This window comes from Urocitellus parryii, chromosome 1 (assembly GCF_045843805.1).
Source record: "Urocitellus parryii isolate mUroPar1 chromosome 1, mUroPar1.hap1, whole genome shotgun sequence".
Classification (NCBI taxonomy): Eukaryota; Metazoa; Chordata; class Mammalia; order Rodentia; family Sciuridae; genus Urocitellus; species Urocitellus parryii.
In genome coordinates this window covers 27,750,473-27,774,823 of record NC_135531.1, presented here as the reverse complement: position 1 = coordinate 27,774,823, position 24,351 = coordinate 27,750,473, and positions in this window count along the sequence as shown.

The window sequence follows — 24,351 nt, the reverse complement described above, 5'->3', positions numbered from 1 at the left end:
TGAGGCTTTGTAGGGTTTTATTTTATACATGTGGCCTTCTGCTCTGGGTATGTTGTGATTCCATGTAGATTTCTCAACCTTTTTCTCTACAGATTTCACTACTTTAAGTAAATAGAATTGATTAGTTTGCCATTCAGTTAAGTTAGACAGATGTGTTCTTCATTGATTACGTGTCTTTCTTCACAGTCTTAAAGGTATCATTATACCAGGTTCTCAAAGTCAGGCAAACATAGAACCAAATTTGTTCATGTCAATCTAATTACCAACCATTATGTTGCCAAATACATTGCTTTTGTTTGATAATAAGGTTACAAGTTTTATTTTTTAAAAGTCACTAGAAGTGCTACACTTATTTAGTAACAAATTGCTTATTAATAAAGAAAAATATACTACTGGTACACATAACAATCTTATGATTCCCAAAATGTATTGTTAAAAAAAAATCCATCTACAAAAGGTCAAGAATAGGTAATTTAAGTTTATAGTTGCAGAAACTACAAAGTTTCTATGACATAGTCTATGAAAAAACAGGACTCTGCTGAAAGGGACTATCAGAAAACTTTTGAGAATGTTAGAAATATTATATCTTGGTTTTTGTATTGAGTACTTTGGAAGTATGTACTTTAAAAAGTCACTGAATTATACCTGAAAATTAATGATTTTGTAATATAAATGGATTATTAGTAAATAGGATTCCTGGGAAAATGTAAAATTGGACTGGAAATAAAGACCAAATAAAATAAATGACTACATAAAAAAGAGACCCCAAATAGGTCTATATCAAGCACTACAACTACATGGACCTTAAAAGCAATGTAATCGGTTTGTTTGATGTGTTTATGTAAAGAAGAATTTTGATCTTTGCTCTTAAGGACTACATGTGTTGAGAAAACCCAAACCAAATTATGGAGGGTAATCTGATATACTTAAAAGGCCAATGACTGAAAATGTTATAGTCACACATATATAGTCCTTTCACGTCAGCATCTAGAATAGTGCTGGGATAACCAATAGAGCCTAATCAATTTGACATGTAAAGTTAACCATTACACACAAACTCAATACACTAGGAAAAAACATGTTTATTGGGAGAAGCAAATAACAATATTTATTAATCTAAGTTTCTCATGTTATCAATATATAGTAAAGTAAAATTGATAATAGGGTTTTTGTTTATTTATTTTTGGTACTAGGGATTGAACCCAGGGGCATACTACCACTGAGCCCATCCCCAGCACTTTTTTTGTATTTTATTAAGAAACAAAATCTGGCCAATTTGTTTAGGGCCTTGATATGTTTCTGAAGCTGGCTTCAAACTTGTGATCATCCTGCCTCAGCCTCCTGAGCTGCTTGGTTTGTAGATTTTCACTTGGCTGATAATAGGTTTTAACCAAAGATAAATTTTTTCACATAAATTTGCTGTAACTACTATAACAAAATACCACATATTTGGCAGCTTAAGCAACAGAAATTACTTCTATACAATTATGGAGACTAGAAGTCCAAGATCAAGGTGTCAGTGAATCAGTTTCTTCTCTGGTCTGTCTTCTTGGCTAACAGTACACTCTTCATCTGTGTGCATGAATTCCTAATTTCTCTCTGTAGATGTCCTTATTTCCTTATTTTCCTTCAAGATCACTGGTCAGAATTAAGGCCCACTCTGCAAGTTCTCATATTAGCTAGTTACCTCTAAATTACCTCTTTTTTTTTTATTGGTTGTTCACAACATTACAAAGCTCATGACATATCATATTTCATACATTAGATTGAAGTGGGTTATGAACTCCCAATTTTACTCCAAATGCAGATTGCAGAATCACGTCGGTTACACATCCACAAGTTTACATAATGCCCAATTAGTAATTGTTGTATTCTGCTACTTTTCCTATCCCCTACTATCCCCCCTCCCCTCCCCTCCCATCTTCTCTCTCTACCCCATCTATTGTAATTCATTTCTCTCCTTGTTAATTTTCCCATTCCCCTCACAACCTCTTATATGTAATATTGTATAGCAATGAGGGTCGCCCTTCATTTCCATGCAATTTCCCTTTTCTCTCCCTTTACCTCCCATCTCATGTCTCTGTTTAATGTTAATCTTTTCTTCCTGCTCTTCCTCCCTGCTCTGTTCATAGTTGCTCTCATTATATCAAAGAAGACATTTGGTATTTGTTTTTTAGGGATTGACTAGCTTCACTAAGCATAATCTGCTCTAGTGCCATCCATTTCCCTGCAAATTCTATGATTTTGTCATTTTTATTGCTGCATAGTACTCCATTGTGTATAGATGCCACATTTTTTTATCCATTCATCTATTGAAGGGCATCTGGGTTGGTTCCACAGTCTAGCTATTGTGAATTGTGCTGCTATGAACATCGATGTGGCAGTATCCCTGTAGCATGCTCTTTTAAGGTCTTCAGGGAATAGTCCAAGAAGGGCAATAGCAGGGTCAAATGGTGGTTCCATTCCCAGCTTTCCCAGGAATCTCCAAACTGCTTTCCAAATTGGCCGCACCAATTTGCAGTCCCACCAGCAATGTACAAGAGTACCCTTTTCTCCACATCCTCGCCAGCACTTGTTGTTGTTTGACTTCATAGTGGCTGCCAATCTTACTGGAGTGAGATGGTATCTTAGGGTGGTTTTGATTTGCATTTCTCTGACTGCTAGAGATGGTGAGCATTTTTTCATGTACTTGTTGATTGATTGTATGTCCCCCTCTGAGAAGTGTCTGTTCAGGTCCTTGGCCCATTTGTTGATTGGGTTATTTGCTATCTTATTGTCTAATTTTTTGAGTTCTTTGTATACTCTGGATATTAGGGCTCTATCTGAAGTGTGAGGAGTAAAAATTTGTTCCCAAGATGTAGGCTCCCTATTTACCTCTCTTATTGTTTCTCTTGCTGAGAAAAAACTTTTTAGTTTAAGTAAGTCCCATTTATTGATTCTTGTTATTAACTCTTGTGCTTTGGGTGTCCTATTAAGGAATTTGGAGCCCGACCCCACAATATGTAAATCATAGCCAACTTTTTCTTCTATCAGGCAAAGAGTCTCTGATTTGATATCAAGGTCCTTGATCCATTTTGAGTTAACTTTTGTGCATGGCGAGAGAAAGGGATTCAGTTTCATTTTGTTGCATATGGATTTCCAGTTTTCCCAACACCATTTGTTGAAGATGCTATCCTTCCTCCATTGCATGCTTTTAGCCCCTTTATCAAATATAAGATAGTTGTAACTTTGTGGATTAGTCTCTGTGTCCTCTATTCTATACCATTGGTCCACCCACCTGTTTTGGTACCAGTACCATGCTGTTTTGGTCACTATTGCTCTGTAATATAGTTTGAAATCTGGTATTGCTATACCGCCTGATTCACACTTCCTGCTTAGAATTGCTTTTGCTATTCTGGGTCTTTTATTTTTCCATATGAATTTCATGATTGCTTTATCTATTTCTTCAAGAAATGCCTTTGGGATTTTGATTGGCATTGCATTAAACCTATAGAGAACTTTTGGTAATATCGCCATTTTGATAATGTTAGTTCGGCCTATCCATGAACAGGGTATATTTTTCCATCTTCTAAGGTCTTCTTCTACTTCTCTCTTTAGGGTTCTGTAGTTTTCATTGTATAAATCTTTCACCTCTTTTGTTAGGTTGATTCCCAAGTATTTTATTTTTTTTGAGGATATTGTGAATGGAGTGTTTTTCCTCATTTCCGTTTCAGAAGTTTTGTTGCTGATATACAGAAATGCCTTTGATTTGTGCGTGTTGATTTTATATCCTGCCACTTTGCTGAATTCATTTATTAGTTCTAATAGTTTCTTTGTAGATCCTTTTGGGTCTTCTAGGTATAGAATCATGTCATCTGCAAATAGTGATAATTTAAGTTCTTCTTTTCCTATTGTTATGCCTTTAATTTCCTTTGTCTGTCTAATTGCTCTGGCCAGTGTTTCGAGAACTATATTGAATAGAAGTGGTGATAGAGGGCATCCCTGTCTTGTTCCAGATTTTAGAGGGAATGCCTTTAACTTTTGTCCATTCAGAATGATGCTAGCCTGAGGCTTAGCATAGATAGCTTTTACAATGTCAAGGTAAGTTCCTGTTATCCCTAGTTTTTCTAATGTTTTGAACATAAAGGGGTGCTGTACTTTGTCGAATGCTTTCTCTGCGTCTATCGAGACGATCATATGGTTCTTATCTTTAATTCTATTCATGTGGTGAATAATATTTATTGATTTACGTATATTGAACCATCCTTGCATCCCAGGGATGAATCCTACTTGATCATGGTGCACAATTTTTTGGATGTGTTTTTGTATTCGATTCGCCAGAATTTTATTGAGGATTTTTGCATCTAGGTTCATTAGAGATATTGGTCTGTAGTTTTCTTTCTTTGAGGTGTCTTTGTCTGGTTTCGGAATCAGGGTGATGTTGGCCTCATAGAATGAATTTGGAAGAGCTCCCTCTTTTTCTATTTCCTGAAATAACTTGAAAAGTATTGGTATTAATTCTTCTTTAAAGGTTTTGTAAAACTCCGCTGTATACCCATCTGGTCCTGGGCTTTTCTTGGTTGGTAGTCTTTTGATGGCTTCTTCAATTTCATCCATTGATATTGGTCTGTTCATATTGTGTGTATCCTCCTGACTCAGTCTGGGCAAATCATATGACTTAAGAAATTTATCGATGTCTTCACTATCTTCTATTTTATTGGAATATAGGTTTTCAAAATAATTTCTAATTGTCTTCTGTATTTCTGTAGCATCTGTTGTGATATTGCCTTTTTCATCCCGTATGTTAGTAATTTGAGTTTTCTCTCTTCTTCTCTTCGTTAGCATGGCTAAAGGTCTGTCGATCTTATTTATTTTTTCGAAGAACCAACTTTTAGTTTTGTACATTTTTTCAATAGTTTCTTTTGTTTCAATTTCATTGATTTCCACTCAGATTTTAATTATTTCTTGCCTTCTGCTACATCTGCTGTTGTTTTGCTCTTCCTTTTCTAGGGCTTTGAGATGAAGTGTGAGCTCATTTATTTGTTGGTTTTTTTCTTTTTTTGAGGAATGACCACCAGGAGATGAATTTTCCTCTTAAAACTACTTTCATTGTGTCCCATAGATTCCGATATGTTGTGTCTGTATTTTCATTTATCTCTAAGAATTTTTTGATTTCCTCCTTTATGTCTTCTGTAACCCATTGATCATTCAGTAACATATTGTTCATTTTCCATGTGATGTAGGATTTTTCCTTCCTTCTTTTATCATTGATTTCCAGTTTCATTCCATTATGATCAGATATAATGCATGGTATTATCTCCACCCCTTTATATTTACTGAGGGTTGCCCTATGGCATAATATATGGTCTATTTTTGAGAAGGATCCATGTGTTGCCGAGAAAAAAGTATATCCATTTGATGGTGGTTGATATATTCTATATATGTCAGTTAAGTCTAGGTTATTGATTGTGGTATTGAGTTCTATAGTTTCTTTATTCAACTTTTGTTTGGAGGATCTGTCCAATGGTGAGAGAGGTGTGTTGAAGTCACCCATAATTATTGTGTTGTGGTCTATTTGATTCTTGAACTTGAGGAGAATTTGTTTTATGAATGTCTCAGCACCATTATTTGGTGCATAAATATTGATAATTGTTATGTCTTGTTGGTGAATGGTTCCTTTTAACAGTATATAATGTCCTTCTTTATCCCTTTTGATTAACTTAGTCTTGAAGTCGATTTTATTCGATATGAGGATGGCCACCCCTGCTTGCTTATGAGGACCGTGTGCATGGTATATTTTTTCCCATCCTTTCACCTTCAGCCTGTGTATGTCTTTTCCCTTCAGATGTGTCTCCTGGAGGCAGCATATTGTTGGATTTGTTTTTTTAATCCATGATACCAGCCTATGTTACTTTATTGGAGAGTTTAAGCCATTAACATTCAGAGTTACTATTGATATATGGTTTGTACTTCCAGCCATGCTTGATTATTTATCCTTTTTTAAAAAAAAATTTAGTTTGTTTCTCCATGATTATCTTTCCCCTCGCCCTCTGTCTTTACAGAGGCACTTCCCACTGATGGTTTTGGTTATTGTTTTTCGTTTCTTCCTCGTGTAGTGTTTTGCTCAAAATGCTTTGCAATGCTGGTTTTCTGGCTGCAAATTCTTTTAACTTTTGTTTATCATGAAAGATTTTTATTTTGTTGTCATACCTGAAGCTTAATTTTGCTGGATACAGAATTCTTGGTTGGCATCCATTGTCTTTCAGTGTTTGAAATACATTGTTCCATGACCTTCTTGCTTTCAGTGTCTGTGATGAAAAATCTGTTATTAATCTTATTGGTTTACCCCTGAATGTAATCTGTCTCTTTTCTCTTGTAGCTTTTAATATTTTCTCTTTGTTCTGTATATTGGATATCTTCATAACAATGTGTCTTGGCGTTGGTCTACTGTGATTTTGTGTGCTCGGTGTCCTGAATGCATCTTCAATTTGTATATCTGTTTCCTTTTTTATATCTGGAAAGTTTTCTGTAATTATTTCATTCAGCAGGTTACTCATTCCCTTGGTTTGAATCTCTGTGCCTTATTCTATCCCGATGACTCGTAAATTTGGATTTTTTATGTTATCCCATAACTCTTGGATGTTTTTCTCGTGATTTTTTACCAGCCTTTCTGAGTTGGCTAGACTCTTTTCAAGATGATATATTTTGTCTTCATTATCTGACGTTCTGGTTTCTACTTGCTCCACTCTGTTAGTGATACTCTCAATTGAGTTTTTAATTTGGTTTATCATTTCCTTCATTTCTAGAATTATTGTTTGATTATTTTTTATAATCTCTATCTCCTGATAAAGATGCTTAACTCCTTCTTTTATCTGTTTATGTAACTCATTCTCAATGTGTTCTTTTGCTGCTTGAATTTGCTGTCTCGTATCCTCTTTAAGGTTCCATTCCATCTGTCTAAGGTGTTCCTTGAGTTCTTTATATGAACATTTTTCCGATGACTCTAGGTCCTCCTGAATATTTAGGCTGTCCTGCATTGTTTGTACTCCTTTTCTTCCTTGCTTTTTGAAGCTGCTCATGTTACTTCTTGTTCTGTTTGACTGCTGAGTTACTGTTTACTCCTATAAATTTATTTGATGCTTGGGAGGAAAGGTATTAGAAGGGAAGGGAAGAAGTCACTAAAGAGAATGAGAGTAAGCAGGTAGAATTCAAGGAAGGGGGGATAAGAAAATTGAAAAGAAATGAAAAGACAAAAGAAGAAAAAATAGGAAATAAAAAAAGAAAAAGAAAAAAAATTATAAAAAAAGAATAAAACAAAAATTAAAATTAAAATTGGAAGAAAAAAAATTTTTTTTAAATTGTAAAAAAAAAAAAATTTTAAAAACAAGAAAGAAAAATGAAATGAAAGAAAACCCCAAATCAAAATAAAAAAAAAAGAGAGAGAGAAAAGAAAAAAGAAAAAAAAAACACTAATAAATGCAGTCTTAGAGTTTGATTAACTTCTCTTCCAGTAGGTGGCGCTGTGCCCACCAGGCCAAGTTTCTCCTGTCAATACGCGGGAACCAATCACTGTGCAGCAGCTCCTCCTCCCAGACTGGGCGAGTCTCCAATCCTGAGTGCCTAGGGCCTCCTCTTGTGTCTAGTCACTTCCCCACTTTTCTTCTAGCCAGGCCCCTCTCACGGGTGCCGCTCACCACAATACTGGGTACACGCCAGGTCTGCTGCTCCCGGGAGCCCTGTTTTCATGGACGATTGGGCACACTCTCCCAGATTGCCTGTCCTTCAGACCCTAAGTTTGTGGAGCTTAGGGCTGAGAATCCTCAGCAAATTTTACTTGCCCTCCGGTAGCCACGCCCCCGGTAGCTGGTGCACGAGACCTCAGCCGTCAGCTCTGGTGGGAGTGGTAGTTCCGCTGCGGGTCCCTCGCCACCTCTAATTCCCTCGGTCTGGCTACCGTGCTCACGGGAGAGCTGGGAGGGGCCCTTAAGGTTTCCCCGTTGTGTGGAGAGGGAAGGCTAGGGGATTACACACCTGTAGCCACAGGATTCAATGAAGTTATCTCCTCCATCGCAGTCTGATGACGTCAGTTCTCTGCCATGGTGGTATCTCTTGCAAATGGCGACAGTTCCTTTCCCTTTGCCGGGTGACCAATGCAATGGGTGGGTCCTTACTGTCTCTCCCAAGCCCCGTTTGAAACCTGTGGCCACCACCTATGAAGGCTCGGTTGCCATTACCTCCTTAGGATCAGAAGGGCCGACCAGTTGTTTCAGCCGGATGGATTAGTGCTGAGTCACAGCTGTTTGTCTGCGGGAATCAGGCGAATGGGAGCTTGAATTCAGCCGATCCGGGCTCAGTGTGTGTTCTGAGAGGTCCAGATTGATCACCCCAGATCCACGTCAGCTCAGCATTGCTTAGTGATCCTGAGCAAACAGATTTAGGCTGTTTACGACTCCCTATGCCTGCACAGCTGAAGAGGTCAGAGACTTGATCTCTCCGCGCCCGCCGCCATGTTGGAATCCCAGCTTGTTCCTAAATTACCTCTTTAATAGTCCTTCTCTAAAACCATTCACATTCTAGGACACAAAGTGATATATATTTAATGTACAAATTTTGGAGAGAAAAATTCATCCTTACATAAAAAAGTTTAATAAACTTCTGAAAAGCACAGCACACATTTAACTACAAATTCAATTCTGGTTCCAAATTCATGAATTTTCTATTCATGCTGTGTATTTTGTTATGGTTTGAATGTGAGGTATCCCCCTAAATCTCACAGGTGTACAATTCAAGAGGGTTTAGAGGAGAAATGATTGGGTTACAGCTTTAGCCTAGTCACTGAGTTAATCCCTGATGGGATTAAATTGGGTGGTAGGGTTTGGCTTGTGGAGGTGAGAATTGGGGCTTCTTGTATATATTTGTATCTGGCAAGTAAAGTCTCTTTCTCTGCTTCTTGATCACCATGATGTGAGTTACTTCCCTTTGCCACACAATCCACCATGATGTTCAGCCTTATCTTGAGCCCTGAGAAATGAAGCCAGCCTTCTTGGACTAAGGCTTCTGAAACCCTGAGCCCTTTTCCTCCTCTATAGTTTGGTCAGATCCTTTCTTCACAGCAGGAAAACAAAACAAAACAAAACAAAACAAAAACCTGAGCAGAATACAACAGTTACTAATAGGGCATTATGTAATAATGTGGATGTGTAACCGATGTGATTCTGCAACCTGCATTTGGGGTAAAAATTGGGAGTACATAACCCACTTCAATCTAATGTATGAAATATGATATGTCAAGAGCTTTGTAATGTTGTGAACAACCAATAATAATAATAAAAAAAAACCTGACTGAAACAGAAATTGGTACTGGGAGTGGGGCTGTTTCTGTGACTAACCTGACTATGTGGGTTCATAAACATTTGGAGCTTTTGGGAATTGATGGGAAGAATTTTGAGACGTTCAGCAGTGCACGCTTGAAATGCTTTAGGTTGTCATCAGTGGAGCTTAATGGCTAATTCTAGTGGAAGCTCTATGGACAGTGAAGGTAGGGCTCAAGAGGATTCAGAAAAGAAGAACTCTGTTGAAATTTGGAGTAGAGATCATTTACATTATGTTCTGGCTGAGAAACTGTCTTCATTTTAGACATGTCCTGAGACTTTCTGTAAGGCTGATTTAAACAAGAATGAACTTCTTAATCTGGTGGAAGAAATGTTTAGGCAGCATAGTATTCATGGGGTGGCATAGACATTGCTGGTGGCTTTTGGCCAAATTTATTGTGATAATCAGAAGCATAAAGCCCAGCAGAAATATTTGAAAACTGTGGACTTAGAAGGCCTGAGAAAAAGTGGAGTCAAGAAAGTTGCAGGGCTGGGGGTGTGGCTCAAGCCGTAGCGTGCTCGCCTGGCATGCATGTGGCCCGGTTCGATCCTCAGCACCACATACAAAACAAAGATGTTGTATCCGCCGAAAACTAAAAAATAAATATTAAAATTCTCTCTCTCTCTCTCCTCTCTCACTCTCTCTTAAAAAAAGAAAGTTGCAGTTATTAAAGACATTACCATCACTAAAAAAAATGCTAAAAATTTTTCCTGATAGGATTAGAAATATGGCTTGAAGGCATCTCTGAATCTGGTAAGACCACACCCATTTCATGCTCAAGGGAGTAAAAGTGAAAATTCTCTTGAGAAGAAACCACTGGGGTATTCTTCTTGCACCAGAGGCTCTAGGAAGTTTTTTCAATGTGTTCAGCCATCCAGATACTCATAGGATGCTGCAGCCAGGGTCCCTGGAGGCTTGGCCAATGCTCAAGAGGTGGCAGACCTTGGCATCAAGTATGTGGTGCTGGTTCTGTAAGAATGAAGGATGTTGGAGTTAGGGGTTCATGAAGTCTTCCAGCAAGATTTTAAAGGAAGGCCTTGGATAGCAGACAAAGTGCAACAGGGTCAAAGTCCCTGCAGGTATCTCCTGAGAAGTCAAATTGAGGAGATGTGAGGAGAAAGCCAAAGCTGCAATCAAGACCCCAAGATTAAGAAATACTAGTAAGATGGGATATTGTCCTAGGAAACCTGCAAGGAATTAAATAGAGAGAAACCAACAGAAAGGTAACTAGGGCTGCATTCAACAAGACCAGAGGGGCAGATTTACATAAGCCCTTTGGAGAGAACAGAATGATACCATTTGCCCCAGTTGCTGGACATGGAGCTACAAGACCTGTTTGCCCAGCTGGATATTGGTCTTGTTTTGATTCTATCCCTTTTTTTCTATGCCCCTAATTTTGTGAATAGAAATGTTTATTCTGTACCTTTATATATTGGATATTGGTAAATTGCTTTTAATTTTATAGGAATTCACAATGTGAGATTGCCTTGAGCCACAGAGAAGACTTTGGACTTGAACTCTGAGCAATTTCAGAATTCTGATTGAGTCTATGGGGACTCTTGGAAATGAGCAAAATTTACCTTGCATTGTGAGGTGGTTGTGAGCTTTTAAAGGCCAGGGGCAGAATGTTATGGCTTGGATGTGAGGTGTCCCTCAAAAGCTCACATGTGAGACAACACAAGAAGGTTTGGAGAAGAAATGATTGGGTTATAATCTTAGCCTAATAAGTGGGTTAAGCCCTAATAGGATTAACTGAAGTGGTAAGGTATGGACAAAGGAGGTGTGGATTGGGGTGTGGCTTGGATGTATATATTGGTATTTGGAAAGTAGAGTTTCTCTCTGCTTCATGTTCATCTTCTGGGCTGCTTCTCTCTACTACACTCTTCAGCCATAATGTTTTGCCTCACCTTGAGCCCCAAGGAATGGAGCTGGCCTTCGATGGACTAAAACCTCTGAAACTGTGAGTCCTCAAATAAAATTTCCTCCTCTAAAGTTGTTCGGATTGGGTCTTTAAGTCATCGCAGTGAAAAAGCTGACTAAAACACATTTCAAATGACGTGGTATACTTTATTTCTTAACACTTGTATTTTATATCTTTTGACTTGTATAAATGCTAAGAAAGAAAAAGAAAAGGAGGTTACACTTTATTGCAAACCTATAAATATAGGAAAAATGGAATTAACTGATCAATGTGTTCTGCACTAGATCATTTATATTTAATTATTCATGGGTATGGATATGTCATATTTATATTAAAAAAACAAAGAATATTCCCTGCCTACCACCAGAGAAACAGACACCTGAAAACTTTAATCAATAAGTTAGTGATATTTTCATTATTTTCATACTACCTCCCTAAAATTGGAAAAGCTTCTGCCCACCCCCACCAGTATTGGGAACTGAGCCCAGGGACTCTCATATCACTGAATTATATCCTAGCCTTTTTCTTTTTATTTTGAGACAGTAACTCACTAAGTACCTGTGGCTGGCCTGAAAGTTTTCATCCTGCTATCTTAGGCTTCCACGCAGCTGGGATTTAAGGGTGTACCACCATACCTGGTTAGTAAATTTTTTTATCATTACTGATATATTATTTTAAAAAATATTTTTGTAGTTGCAGATTAATATATTGCCTTTATTTTATTTGTTATGTGATGAGAAGTATTGAACTCAATGCTTCACGATTCTAGGCAAGTGCTCTGACATTGAGTTACAACCTAGCCCCTGATATATTCTTAATTGCATGCAAGATTGGACTTGGGGTTTGACTTCATTTTTCTCCTGAAAGATAACATTTAAAGATTGATTCACTGAGGCTCTACTATTGTACATTTCCTTAGGTATGGTAACACAAAGATAATGTCCCTTAAATATTGTTCCGAATGCTAATTTAGCTTGCTATGAAAGATGAGGTTGAAAATTGTTTTCACCATTTTAACATATTATTTCTTGACCTTCACACTTCTTTTCAACTACAGGAACTTTTACAGCCTTTTTGAATAAACTGATATTCTCTTTGATTGAATTGATGATATTTCCTTCTCTTCCTGCATTTAAATTTTACATACTGCATTTGAATCACCTGTGTGTCTAAATTTGATGTTTTTTTGTTTCTGATCATGATTGTCCATGGAAGCTTTTTAGTTGTATATATAATGTGGAATCTTAGCTCATCTTCCTAGGTGATAGATTTATTTTGAGGAAAATCCTGAGGCTTTATTTAAAGATTACATCCTTTAGAAAATGAAATTTTTTTTCAATCTGCCTAGTAACAAAATACTAGGATATATGTTGTAAGTTGTGTGTGTGTATGTGTGTGTGTGTGTGTGTGTGTGTGATAGAGAGAGAAAAAGAAATGTACAAAGACAGAGATACAGAGAGAAGTGAAAATTGATTGACTTGGAAATTGCTAGAACTGAGAAAAATTAAACATTTATTTTCCTTGTTTCATGCATAGCCAAGTGATATACTACTATTAAGAGATAAGATTTGACTGCTTTAACCAATTCACATAGCCTTCGGACAAGTTTTCATATTTTGAAATTTGCTAAATGTTGAATGAATTTTCTAGTTTACACTTCCACTAATGCCATATTGTGTTGAGATTTCCATTTTTACGCAGTGTTTAGAAATTCAGTATTCTAATTGTTATTATTTGCTTGTGTGGCAATTAAAACACCATCCTTAGACGTATCAAGTTTAACAAATTTCTCAAAGATAGACCACACTTGCAGTTTTTAAAATTTGTCTTCATTTCTAGAGATTTTGTTTATGATTTACAGGTTGAGCTATGCATTTAAAATGGTCTTGGAATATGTTATCCTTCATTTCCTAATCTTCTTTAGCAAAAGTGTTTTCTACTCTAGTCTGTCATATCTCCTATAAATGTCCTCTCTTATCACACAGAACAATGTTCTAACTAGTGGTGGTGCTATTACAGTAATTTGAGATCCAATTATATGATATGTGACAAGTAATGTGGAAAATAATTTTTAAAATTTAGTACAGTTTTTCAGTTTATGTCTACATAAATCTGTTTTATTATTTACCAGACATTGTGTTCATTCTGCAGTTTACACAGAGGAATTTACAAAGGTTTACTTTAGCTAAGATCATTCTATTTGTTTTTGTTTTGTTTTGTTTTGTTTTTTATATGTTAGACTCTGACCATTCAGAAGCTCCTATGCATTTCATAGATGCTATGCATTTATATGAGTTGTCTTTCCCATTGAAATTGATTTTGACCTCAATTACAAAAGGTTCCATCATTTTGAGCAACTCTATAGTCACTGTGATTTACCTGGCTATTTACTCATTATGATTTAAGCACATTCTGTATGTAAACACAAAGGCAGTCAAACCTGGATCCTCACCTCAGGGAACTTTAACACATGTATAACATAATGCACTTAGCAAATAAATACATATTTTAATATTTGATGTACATTATACATTACTGTATAAAATCAAGCAGTATACTATGAAATATGTAAGTAGAGTAAACAAAGTGGAAGTCTTCTAGGGAGTAACTTTAAGATATATACTTAAGATCTAAGAGGGGAAATTAAATAGAAAAGGTAAATGAATTGAAAATTGAAAGAAGAAAAAGAAGAAAAGGCATAAACAAAAAAAAAATCAAGTCATGAAGGAGAATAGAGTTTATGCTTTCAATGAGGGAAATGATAGAGTCCAGTCAGCACAATAACAAAAGATTTAATAGACAAATCTTTTAATTACTTGAAACATGCCTGTATTATGGTGTTTATTTCAAGATCATGATTAATGCATTATATATAGATTTATAAAATATCTTTCTATTAACATTTACAAACTATGTGTCAATAATCACATTAATAAATAATAATAGTAATGTTACATGAAATATCACTTTGAACTGCTTAAACAAAATTGAAATAATGCTAAAATATTATTTGATTAAAATATAACACTTTGGAAATAAAAGTACTTGTAAAACTTAAAGATAAATAAAGACTAATGTCATATTATTTTAACATTTATCTTTTTAACAATTTGAAATTCTTGAAATATTCTTAATAAAATTAGAATCAAAATGAGATTCTTGTTAATATCATTCTATGGTTGTGCTGTCTTAGAAATGTTGATCGTTGTTGTAAGTACATAAAAAGGAAATATTTAAAAAATAATGATTTGAAAATACTTAAAGCTGTCAGTTTGGGGATTATTACCTTTGTCTACAAGTAAATTTAAAATTAAAAATGCATATATTAGCATTTCATCAAATATATAGATTTTAAACGCCTGTCATCAATAATTTTCCAAAAAAAAAAAGAAAACTACCAGATTATTTAGCAAAAACTAACATTTTACTAAGAAGTATAATACAAAATGTTGTGCTGTATTTTTTGAATAAGTGATATTTTAAAATGTTCAGAAAAAATGGGGTGCTAATTCTGTTCTGAAATATAGAGTGAATATTTTAAAGATGGGATTCTTCATCCAATTTATTTACAATTTAATGATGCTGCTATAAAATCACAATATAAAAATAAATAAATTAAAAAATAGAAAATATTATGAACATTCTTTACATTCCTGGATGCCCACTATAATCCAGGTATGTCTTTATTTATTTATTTTTATTGGTTGTTCAAAACATTACAAAGCTCTTGTCATATCATATTTCATACATTAGATACAAGTGGGTTATGAACTCCCATTTTTACCCCAAATACAGATTGCAGAATCACATTGGTTACACATCCACATTTTTACATAATGCCCTATTAGTAAATGTCTTTAAACACAATCACTGATCACCTCATCTTCCCTGAAAAATTTTGGAAGTTATCCCTTCTTCAGTGGATTCATCTTTGACCTGACCTCCTCAAGAGATGGAAATCCGTCTCAATGTCTTTCTCAGTCTCACTGGTTATGTTTAAAAAAACACAAAGTTGTCTCCGTTTTACCACCTAACTTTAAAAAGTCCCTGACTCTTCTCATTGTGAGTCCATTACCCTTGTACAGACAACATGGTTTATACCCCACCCTCTTATCTTTGGTCTTTGCTTCCAACTTACTTCTTCTCCAAAATTTTCTTCAGAAATATCTTTCTAAAATTGACCTCTGATGACGTTAGTTTCACAATTAGTTCATCCTCACGATTCTCTAGTGCCCTCAGGACAAAAGCACTATTGTGATCTTAACCCTGGTTCCCTTTCTACCTTTGGAGATACCACTGGTGTCTTCTTTATATTCTTGCCACCAATAAATCAGTTAGAATTTCATCAACATGTCAGGCTCTATCTCACCTCGGAACATTCACTCCTACTGTTTCTTCTGCCTCATGCCCATCCCGTTTACATGGGCAATCACTACTCATCTTTCAGAATCCAGCTTAGAACTGTATTAATCTTACTGTCTCAGAAAACTTTCAAATCTTACTTAAGTACTCCCTTCTTTAGTCGTCAGTTTTATCCTCACAGTTACTTCTGTCATAGAACTATCTCACTGTACTATTGTTACCAGTTTACCTGTCTTTTTATATTCTCTTAGACTTTAAGACCTTTAGAAAAAGTAGAGAGTATGTAAAGATCATGATTAATGCATTATATATAGATTTATAAAATATCTTTCTATTAACATTTTCAGGACCATGTCAGTATTCTGTATATATTGGTGAGGAAACATGGTGTCATCATGAGAAAACACTTTAAAAAAATGTTAAAGGAATGAAAGTAAGACAAGTAAAATCCATGTTCAATATTAAGGCATATCCCACTAAATGTTTTTATGCTTATGATTTTCTTCTTTCAATAAAATTGAGGTAGCTGATAGTAAATTAACATTACAACTCTTAGCAAATTACTATAAAAATATAAATGAATTAAAAAATAAAGATAGAACTATATGATTTACAACCCCCACTTCTGAACTTATATCCAAAGGAAATGAAATTATTATATTGAAGAGATATCTGTGCTACCATATTATTGCACCATTATTCACAAGAGGAAGATATGGAATCAACATAAGTGGTGTCCACTGTTGGATGAAGAAAATGGAATATGTGTGTTTGTTTGTGTGTGTGCATACACTCATGTGTACTAGTTACTTTCCTGTAACTAAAATAAATCACTGAGACACTGAATGTATAAAGATAAAAAAAAAATGTTTACTTTGGCTCATGGTTTTGCAGTTACAGTATAAGACTGTTTGGTCTCATATTTTGAGCCTCTAGCAAGGGCAGCACATCATTGTGGAGTGTTTGGCAGAACTAACTGTTTACCTCATGAGACAGGGAGCAGAAGAGAGGAAAGGAAGGAGTTTGGGCTCCCACAGTCCAGTTTGAGGGCATACCCCAATGACCTAGGAACATTACTCTAGGCCCTACCTCCTAAAGTTTCAATTACCTGCAAGTAGCACCACCCTGAGTACCAAGCCTTTAACACATGGGCCTTTGGAGGGCATTACCCATAATCAAACATTGCAATGGAACATTGCTTATCTTTTTGAAATAAGGGAATCCTGACATTTCTGACACCATGAATAAAGGGGGACATTAAAATATGTGAAATAGGCCAGTCATAGGCAAATACTGCATGGTTTCACATGTGAAATCTGAAAATATAAAACTCATAAATCAGAGAGTGGAATGGTGGAAAGCAGAGTCTGGGAGGTGAAAGAGTTAAAGAATGAGATGTGGCCAAATAGTCATGTGGGACAAACTAGTTCTGAATACCTATTAGGCAGCATAGTGTTTTGTTGGTTTGTTTGTTTTTTGAGTTTCCCTAAACACACAAAATTAAAGCTATGTGAACTGATGGATAAGTTAGTTAGTGCCGCTATGGTAATAATTTCACAATGTGTATGTATATCAAAATATCACTTTTCACATCTTAAATATATCCAATTCTTATTTGTCTAGTATACATCAATAAACCATGATAAAAATCCAAAAAAAGTATTTTTCACATTTAAAAAATTATTTGGAAGAAAATACAAAAAAATAATATTGAGAACGATTCTCATCTATTTGGTATAAAATCTGATTATTAAAGGAGTGTGTTATTAATAAAAGAATATTTAGACACATGGATGGAATAGAATAGATAGTCCAGAAAAAACTAAACAGACACTTTTGAAGAATAGGTGTAAGAAAGTTTATGGTGATCAAAACAATATGATACTGAAAAAAAAAATGACACATAAGTGAATAGAATAGAATAGAATAGAGAAATGAACTCACATATCTAGCCAACTCATCTTTGAAAAGGTACTGAAAATGCACAAAGGGTAAGGGATAATCTCTTTCATAAGAGGTTTTGGGGAAACTGAATCTCAATATAAAAAATGAAATTGAATTGTTATCTTAAACAAATATAGAAAGCCACTCAAAAGGACTAAAGACCTCAATATAAGGCCTGAAATGTTAAAACTCTGAGAAAAGAATGTAAGAGCAACAGCTTCATCATGTTGATGTTGAAAATGAGTTAGACAACGAAAGCAAAAATAAAGAAGTGTGACCACATCAAACTAAAACAATTCTTCACAGCAAACAAAGCAGTCATAGAAAATGAAGAGATGAAGGGAATTATTAACCAAAGGAAAAGAAAGCCCAAGAGGTGGAAATTATTTGCAAACATATATATGATAGTGGCTAATATTTGAAATATAGAAATCTGGGAATTCAATAGCAAAATACATGAATAAAGAAGTAAATAACTCCATCAAAAATGGACAAGACCTAAATAAACACTTCTTCAAAGAATACATGGAATATGAAAAAGAATCTCCTCATAAGTGATCAGAGAAAAGAAAATCAAAACCATAATGAGATATCATGTCTCAACTGTTGTGATACCTAAGGTCAAAAGACAACTAATGTTACTAAAGATGGGAAGAAAAGGAGACATTTGTACATTGTTACTCAGGATGTAAATTGATTGCTGATAATATGAAAAATCCTATCATGATTCCTCAAAATATTGAAAATAAAAGTACCATAAAATCCATCATTCTCTCTTCAGTATTCCTGGGAGGTATCTGCAGCCTTATGTTCATGGCAACACAATAGCCACGACCTCTCATGCTAACAGGACAGACATGGCCTGAGCTGTCTCATGCTCACAGGCAGTAAACACAAAGGTCATTTGCCAGCATGCTTTCTTAGCAACACAACAAAAACACAGTATGTCAGTTTCATTTGTTAAAACTACATAAATTTTGATTATATGACATTTGGGAGTGGGAGGATTTTCTTTATTTTTTTTTCCTTTCAATTACACTATGTCAACCTAAGCCTTTTCCCTACAGCTTAAATATTGTCATATTATTTTTATTAACTACGGGTTCTAAAAGGATATCTGTGTGACTCCTGAATACTACCACTTTCAGAAGACTATGTTTTAAAATTATAGAATGAATACCAACTAGGATCACAAAATTTCTACAGCACATATCCAAAGTCAGACTCCTTACATCAAGATTAATTTGTTTCATCAAATGCCCAGATAACTGGCATTGTGTTTACTAGCAACTACTAAATATATATGATTATGTGTATAAATCATGGTATTTTCATATTGTGCCAAAATTTTTTTATTATATTTTCAGACATGTATCATACATAAACAATAAATCTGACCTAAACTTAGAAGATTCTGAAAACTGACTGCATTGTTAATATAAATGGAAAAATAACAGTTTGTGGATGTTGACTGTTCAGTAAGTCTCTGCTGGATTCCAATGGGAGAGGAAAATGAGGTCACTATAAGAAATAATTATATCAAAGAATCTAATAATTATTACGGTAACAGTATGTGTTGTATAGAGAGAGTAAATTCATTAATGAATTCTGACTGGGACTATATAGGAAATATTTTATGCAAAATATATGCTTTGTTCTGGGTCATGAATTACGAAAACATATGTATAAAAGAGTGTGAAGAAGTGTTCATGGCCCCTGAGAACTCAAGGCTTTCAGACTTGTAAATACTTGATGTAAATACTCATGAAAACTAGTTCAAAATTTGGAGTTTCTGTACTCCACCAATAGCAGCTTCCAAGACTTTACCTGAAAACCTGCAGAACTAGGGCAATAGTCATTTTTTCTAATTCAAATAACTATATAATTTTATACTGATAAATAATTATGTACTGAATTTTATGGTCATTCTCTATTTAGTATCTTGAGGAATGATGATTTGATTTTCCATATATATATATAGATATAGATATGAAGAAAAATAAAACTTGGTTTCATGCATATCAATTTTAAGGATCATGGACACTGCCTTTTGAAATGTCCTCTATCCAATGATATGATATGCCCATGTCTTTGGGCAGCTAACACATCTTGCGAAACTGTGTGGCTCAAGAAGCAGCTAAATATTCCAATTGAGAAACTTATGTCTAAAATCTAATTACTAAAGTTAGATCACCCCACAGTCTTCCAAAATATTCTGCAGCAAAATATTTTACACCTTTTGTAGTGGTTAATTTGAATTGTCAATTTGATTTGGATTAAAAAAGTACCAATGACTGGGTGTGTTAGTGAGGGTGTGTCTAGGAATGATTGGCATGTGGGACAGACAACTAAAATGGAGACCCTCCTTAAGCATGGGCAACACTGTCCAATAGGATGATGACTTTCATGGAATAAAAGTTGGAAGAATAAGGAAGAAGCAGCAGAGACAAGATTGATTCTTCTTGAACAGGTTCTTGATTGCTGCTGCAATCATCTGAGGATATTTGATTCTCCTTCACTCTTCCATATCCGACTATGCTACTGATTTTCTGGGGAGTTTCCAGAAGTCTTCGGACTTAAACTAGGTAGCACTGCTAATCCCTCTTGTTCTGGGGCTACAGTCTCTTGAACTGCTTAGCTACTGATTCTTCCAGCTCTCTAGCCTGCAGGTGGCCATTGTGGACTATCCAGGTTCTGGACATGTAAGCCAACCTAATAAATCCCCTTTTTATAATTATACTTCCTATTGATTCTGTTCCTCTAAAGAACCCCAACTAATACATCTTTCTAGATTGAATACTCTTGGTAGAGAAGATCAGGCACTGGTAAGATTGGTACAGATATGAACTTGTTTCTGTCAGAACCAACACATTCAGAGCATTCAATTAAAAAAAAATAAAATAAAAAAGTTAATAGACAACATTGTACCTCTGAAACCAGAGTATCAGACAATGAAACAAGCAGAGCAATTCTCTTAAAAAAAATTTCAAACACTTAATCCTTTTATCTTTGAGTAACATGAAGAAATTAAGAAAGCCTAGAGGGCTGGGGATGTGGCTCAAGCAGTAACAAGCTTGCCTGGCATGCGCCGGGCGCTGGGTTCAATCCTCAGCACCACATAAGATAAAATAAAGATGTTTTGTCCACCGAAAACTGAAAAATAAATATTAAAAAAATTCTCTCTCTCTCTTTCTCTCTAAAAAAAAAAGAAAAAAGAAAGAAAGAAAGCCTAGACAATGTATATAGGCATCAAATAGCTTTTCTCTGATATTAGTATATCTAGAGGTAACTTAACCTGTGTATAAATCTAAAAAATTCATGATAGATAGTCCAGTTATTTATGTGAACATTAAAAATAGAGTGTCTAAACATTAAAGAAGTCTAATCAATCTGTTGAGGGCATTTAAAATATTAAAGAGGTTCTTTTTCTTTTGGTGTTTTCATATTCAATATAACAGCTTCTACATGTCATAACCTACAAAATCAGAGATTCAAAGTAGGCTCCCTAATTGTCTTCTGAACCCATAAATCATCAGTTACTTCAAAGGGTAATAAATAAATTGAAAATTATTTATGTAGTGGCCCATTATTATCAAACTATGCATTGGTGAATAAATGATTTTAATAATATAAACTAATCTAAAGTCAAACAACTTTTCCCAGGTTTTATCCTGTTTAAAAAAAAATGTTCATACCATACTTGTATTTATTTATGATTCACTCTTTTTACTCCCAAAGAACATTTTCATCAATATTAAATCCATCATTAATTCCAAATACATATGTATGCCATACCATAATCATTATCTTGGCAGTACTTTAGACCCCAAGAAGTCCCTAACATACATGCTAAAATATTACATGTCATACTAGTATTTTCAGCAAAACAAGTAAGCCCAGTATTACTATACCTAGAAAGAAAATGTATTATTTTTATAACCATCATATTCTGTGTTCCCCCCTCCAAATGTACCAGACACAGATGTGCTATAACCTGGAAGATGACTCATTTTGACACTTTGACATAAGTGGGACTCTACCATACTCTTGCCAGGATATCTCCTCCATTTCTCTGTCTCTTAATTTCCATTCTACCTGACCAAAAAAAAAAAAAAAAAAACAAGACCATCCTTAGGAAACTTGGATGCACAATCTTCTAACCAGTAGCAGCTTTCTTCAGAAAGTACTTCTTGTTAGATAGTCCTTTTCTCTCTTGATCTCAAAAGTTGAAATAATCTGAGTAATATAGACTAAAACCCTAAAGCTCCATTGGCAAACAATTGAAATCTTATAAACTACACTTTATTTTCCTTTGAGTAATTTTTGGTTTTTATTAAAATTGGAAATGGAGTTAAGATATTCAGTGTTTGCATAAATTTGGGCTCAACTCTCATACTATCTTACAGAGTCTTAAGGTCATTGAAGTGTTATGTTTTAGAATTAGGTGTCTGCTGAAAGCTCTTGTGTGAGACAATGCAAGATGGATTAGAGTTCAAATGGTTGGTTTAGGAGAGTCTTCAACTGATCAGTGCATTTATCCCCTGATAAGGATTAACTTATCAGTAACTGTAGGTAGAAAGGATGTGCCTGGATTAGGTGCCTTCTTTGGGTTGCTATTGCTTAATTTCATGTAGCTCTAGCTCCATGTTTCACAGCCACAGGGACAATTGATATCTAATCACTAGGGACAAGATGAAATTAAGATTACTAATTTCATTTCCTAAATCTGGCACCAAGTGCAGAACTCATTCTGTCTAGGAAGTAGAAAAATAACACTGATGTTGTGAGAGGTTATAAGTTACAGTATGAATTGTCAGCTAACGTATGATATTTTTAAGTATCATGGTATTTTTTATTTTGTCTTTGGCACAGTTAATTGTTTTCTTCATTTCAATATAATATTATTTTTCCACTAAATATATATGTTAGCATCTTTAGATATTGAGGGTAATAGCCTAAGCCTATAGATTGTAGTAAAAATCTGAATATAAAAACATATTCACAGGATGAATGACTAAAATTTATTTTTATATTTTCAGTTTATTTACTACTTTTCACTAATAGGATGGTATATTACATTATCCTTTTAAAATTTAGAATCTTTTTGGACACATTAGCTATTATTATCCTTTAATCTACTGCTTGCAAATTGCTTTAATAAAATATCCAATTAAAATTTTGACAATTTAGTTCCTAGTAAATTAGAAATCACCAATTCCATGATATCGCTTTCTAATTACATGATCTTTTGCTATTATCTAACCCTTTTAGTTACAGAATCTTCATCTATAAAGTAGTTATGAAATAACTGTATTCGTATATTGTAAAGAAGTGAGACAATGAATTTGTGCAATTTAGAAGTCATGAAATATGCCAACTTTCTATTAAAAGGGTATAAAATATCATTTGTTATTTTTAGGATGATGAAGATAATCACTTAAAATGATATGCTAAATGAATCCCTTCAAGAAATTTCAGCTTTTTAATTTGTCAATATATTATTGGAAATTTTATGTAAACTTAAATCATAAATAGTAACAAAAACATCTTTGAATTTTTTATTATTTATTTATTTATTTTATTTTTTTTATTGATTGTTCACGACATTACATAGTTCTTGACATATCATATTTCATACATTAGATTCAAGTGGGTTATGAACTCCCAATTTTTACCCCAAATGCAGATTGCAGAATCACATCGGTTACACATCCACATTTTTACATAATGCCCTATTAGTAACTGTTGTATTCTGCTACCTTTCCTATCCCCTACTACTACTATCCCCCCTCCCCTCCCCTCCCATCTTCTCTCTTTACCCCATCTACTGTAATTCATTTCTCTCCTTGTTTATTTTCCTATTCACCTCACAACCTCTTATATGTAATTTTGTATGGCAATGAGGGTCTCCCTTCATTTCCATGCAATTTCCCTTTTCTCTCCCTTTCCATCCCATCTCATGTCTCTGTTTAATGTTCATCTTTTCTTCCTGCTCTTCCTCCCTGCTCTGTTCATAGTTGCTCTCATTATATCAAAGAAGACATTTGGTATTTGTTTTTTAGGGATTGGCTAGCTTCACTAAGCATAATCTGCTCTAGTGCCATCCATTTCCCTGAAAATTCCATGATTTTGTCATTTTTCAGTGCTGCATAATATTCCACGGTGTATAAATGCCACATTTTTTTTATCCATTCATCTATTGAAGGGCATCTGGGTTGGTTCCACAGTCTAGCTATTGTGAATTGTGCTGCTATGAACATTGATGTGGCAGTATCCCTGTAGCATGCTATTTTAAGGTCTTCAGGGAATAGTCCAAAAAGGGCAATAGCAGGGTCAAATGGTGGTTCAATTCCCAGCTTTCCCAGGAATCTCCAAACTGCTTTCCAAATTGGCCGCACCAATTTGCAGTCCCACCAGCAATGTACAAATGTACCCTTTTCTCCACATCCTTGCCAGCACTTGTTGTTTGACTTCATAGTGGCTGCCAATCTTACTGGAGTGAGATGGCATCTTAGGGTGGCTTTGATTTGCATTTCTCTGACTGCTAGAAATGGTGAGCATTTTTTCATGTACTTGTTGATTGATTGTATGTCCTCCTCTGAGAAGTGTCTGTTCAGGTCCTTGGCCCATTTGTTGATTGGGTTATTTGTTATTGTGTAATTTTTTGAGTTCTTTGTATACTCTGGATATTAGGGCTCTATCAGAAGTATGAGGAGCAAAAATTTGTTCCCAGGATGTAGGCTCCCTATTTACCTCTCTTATTGTTTCTCTTG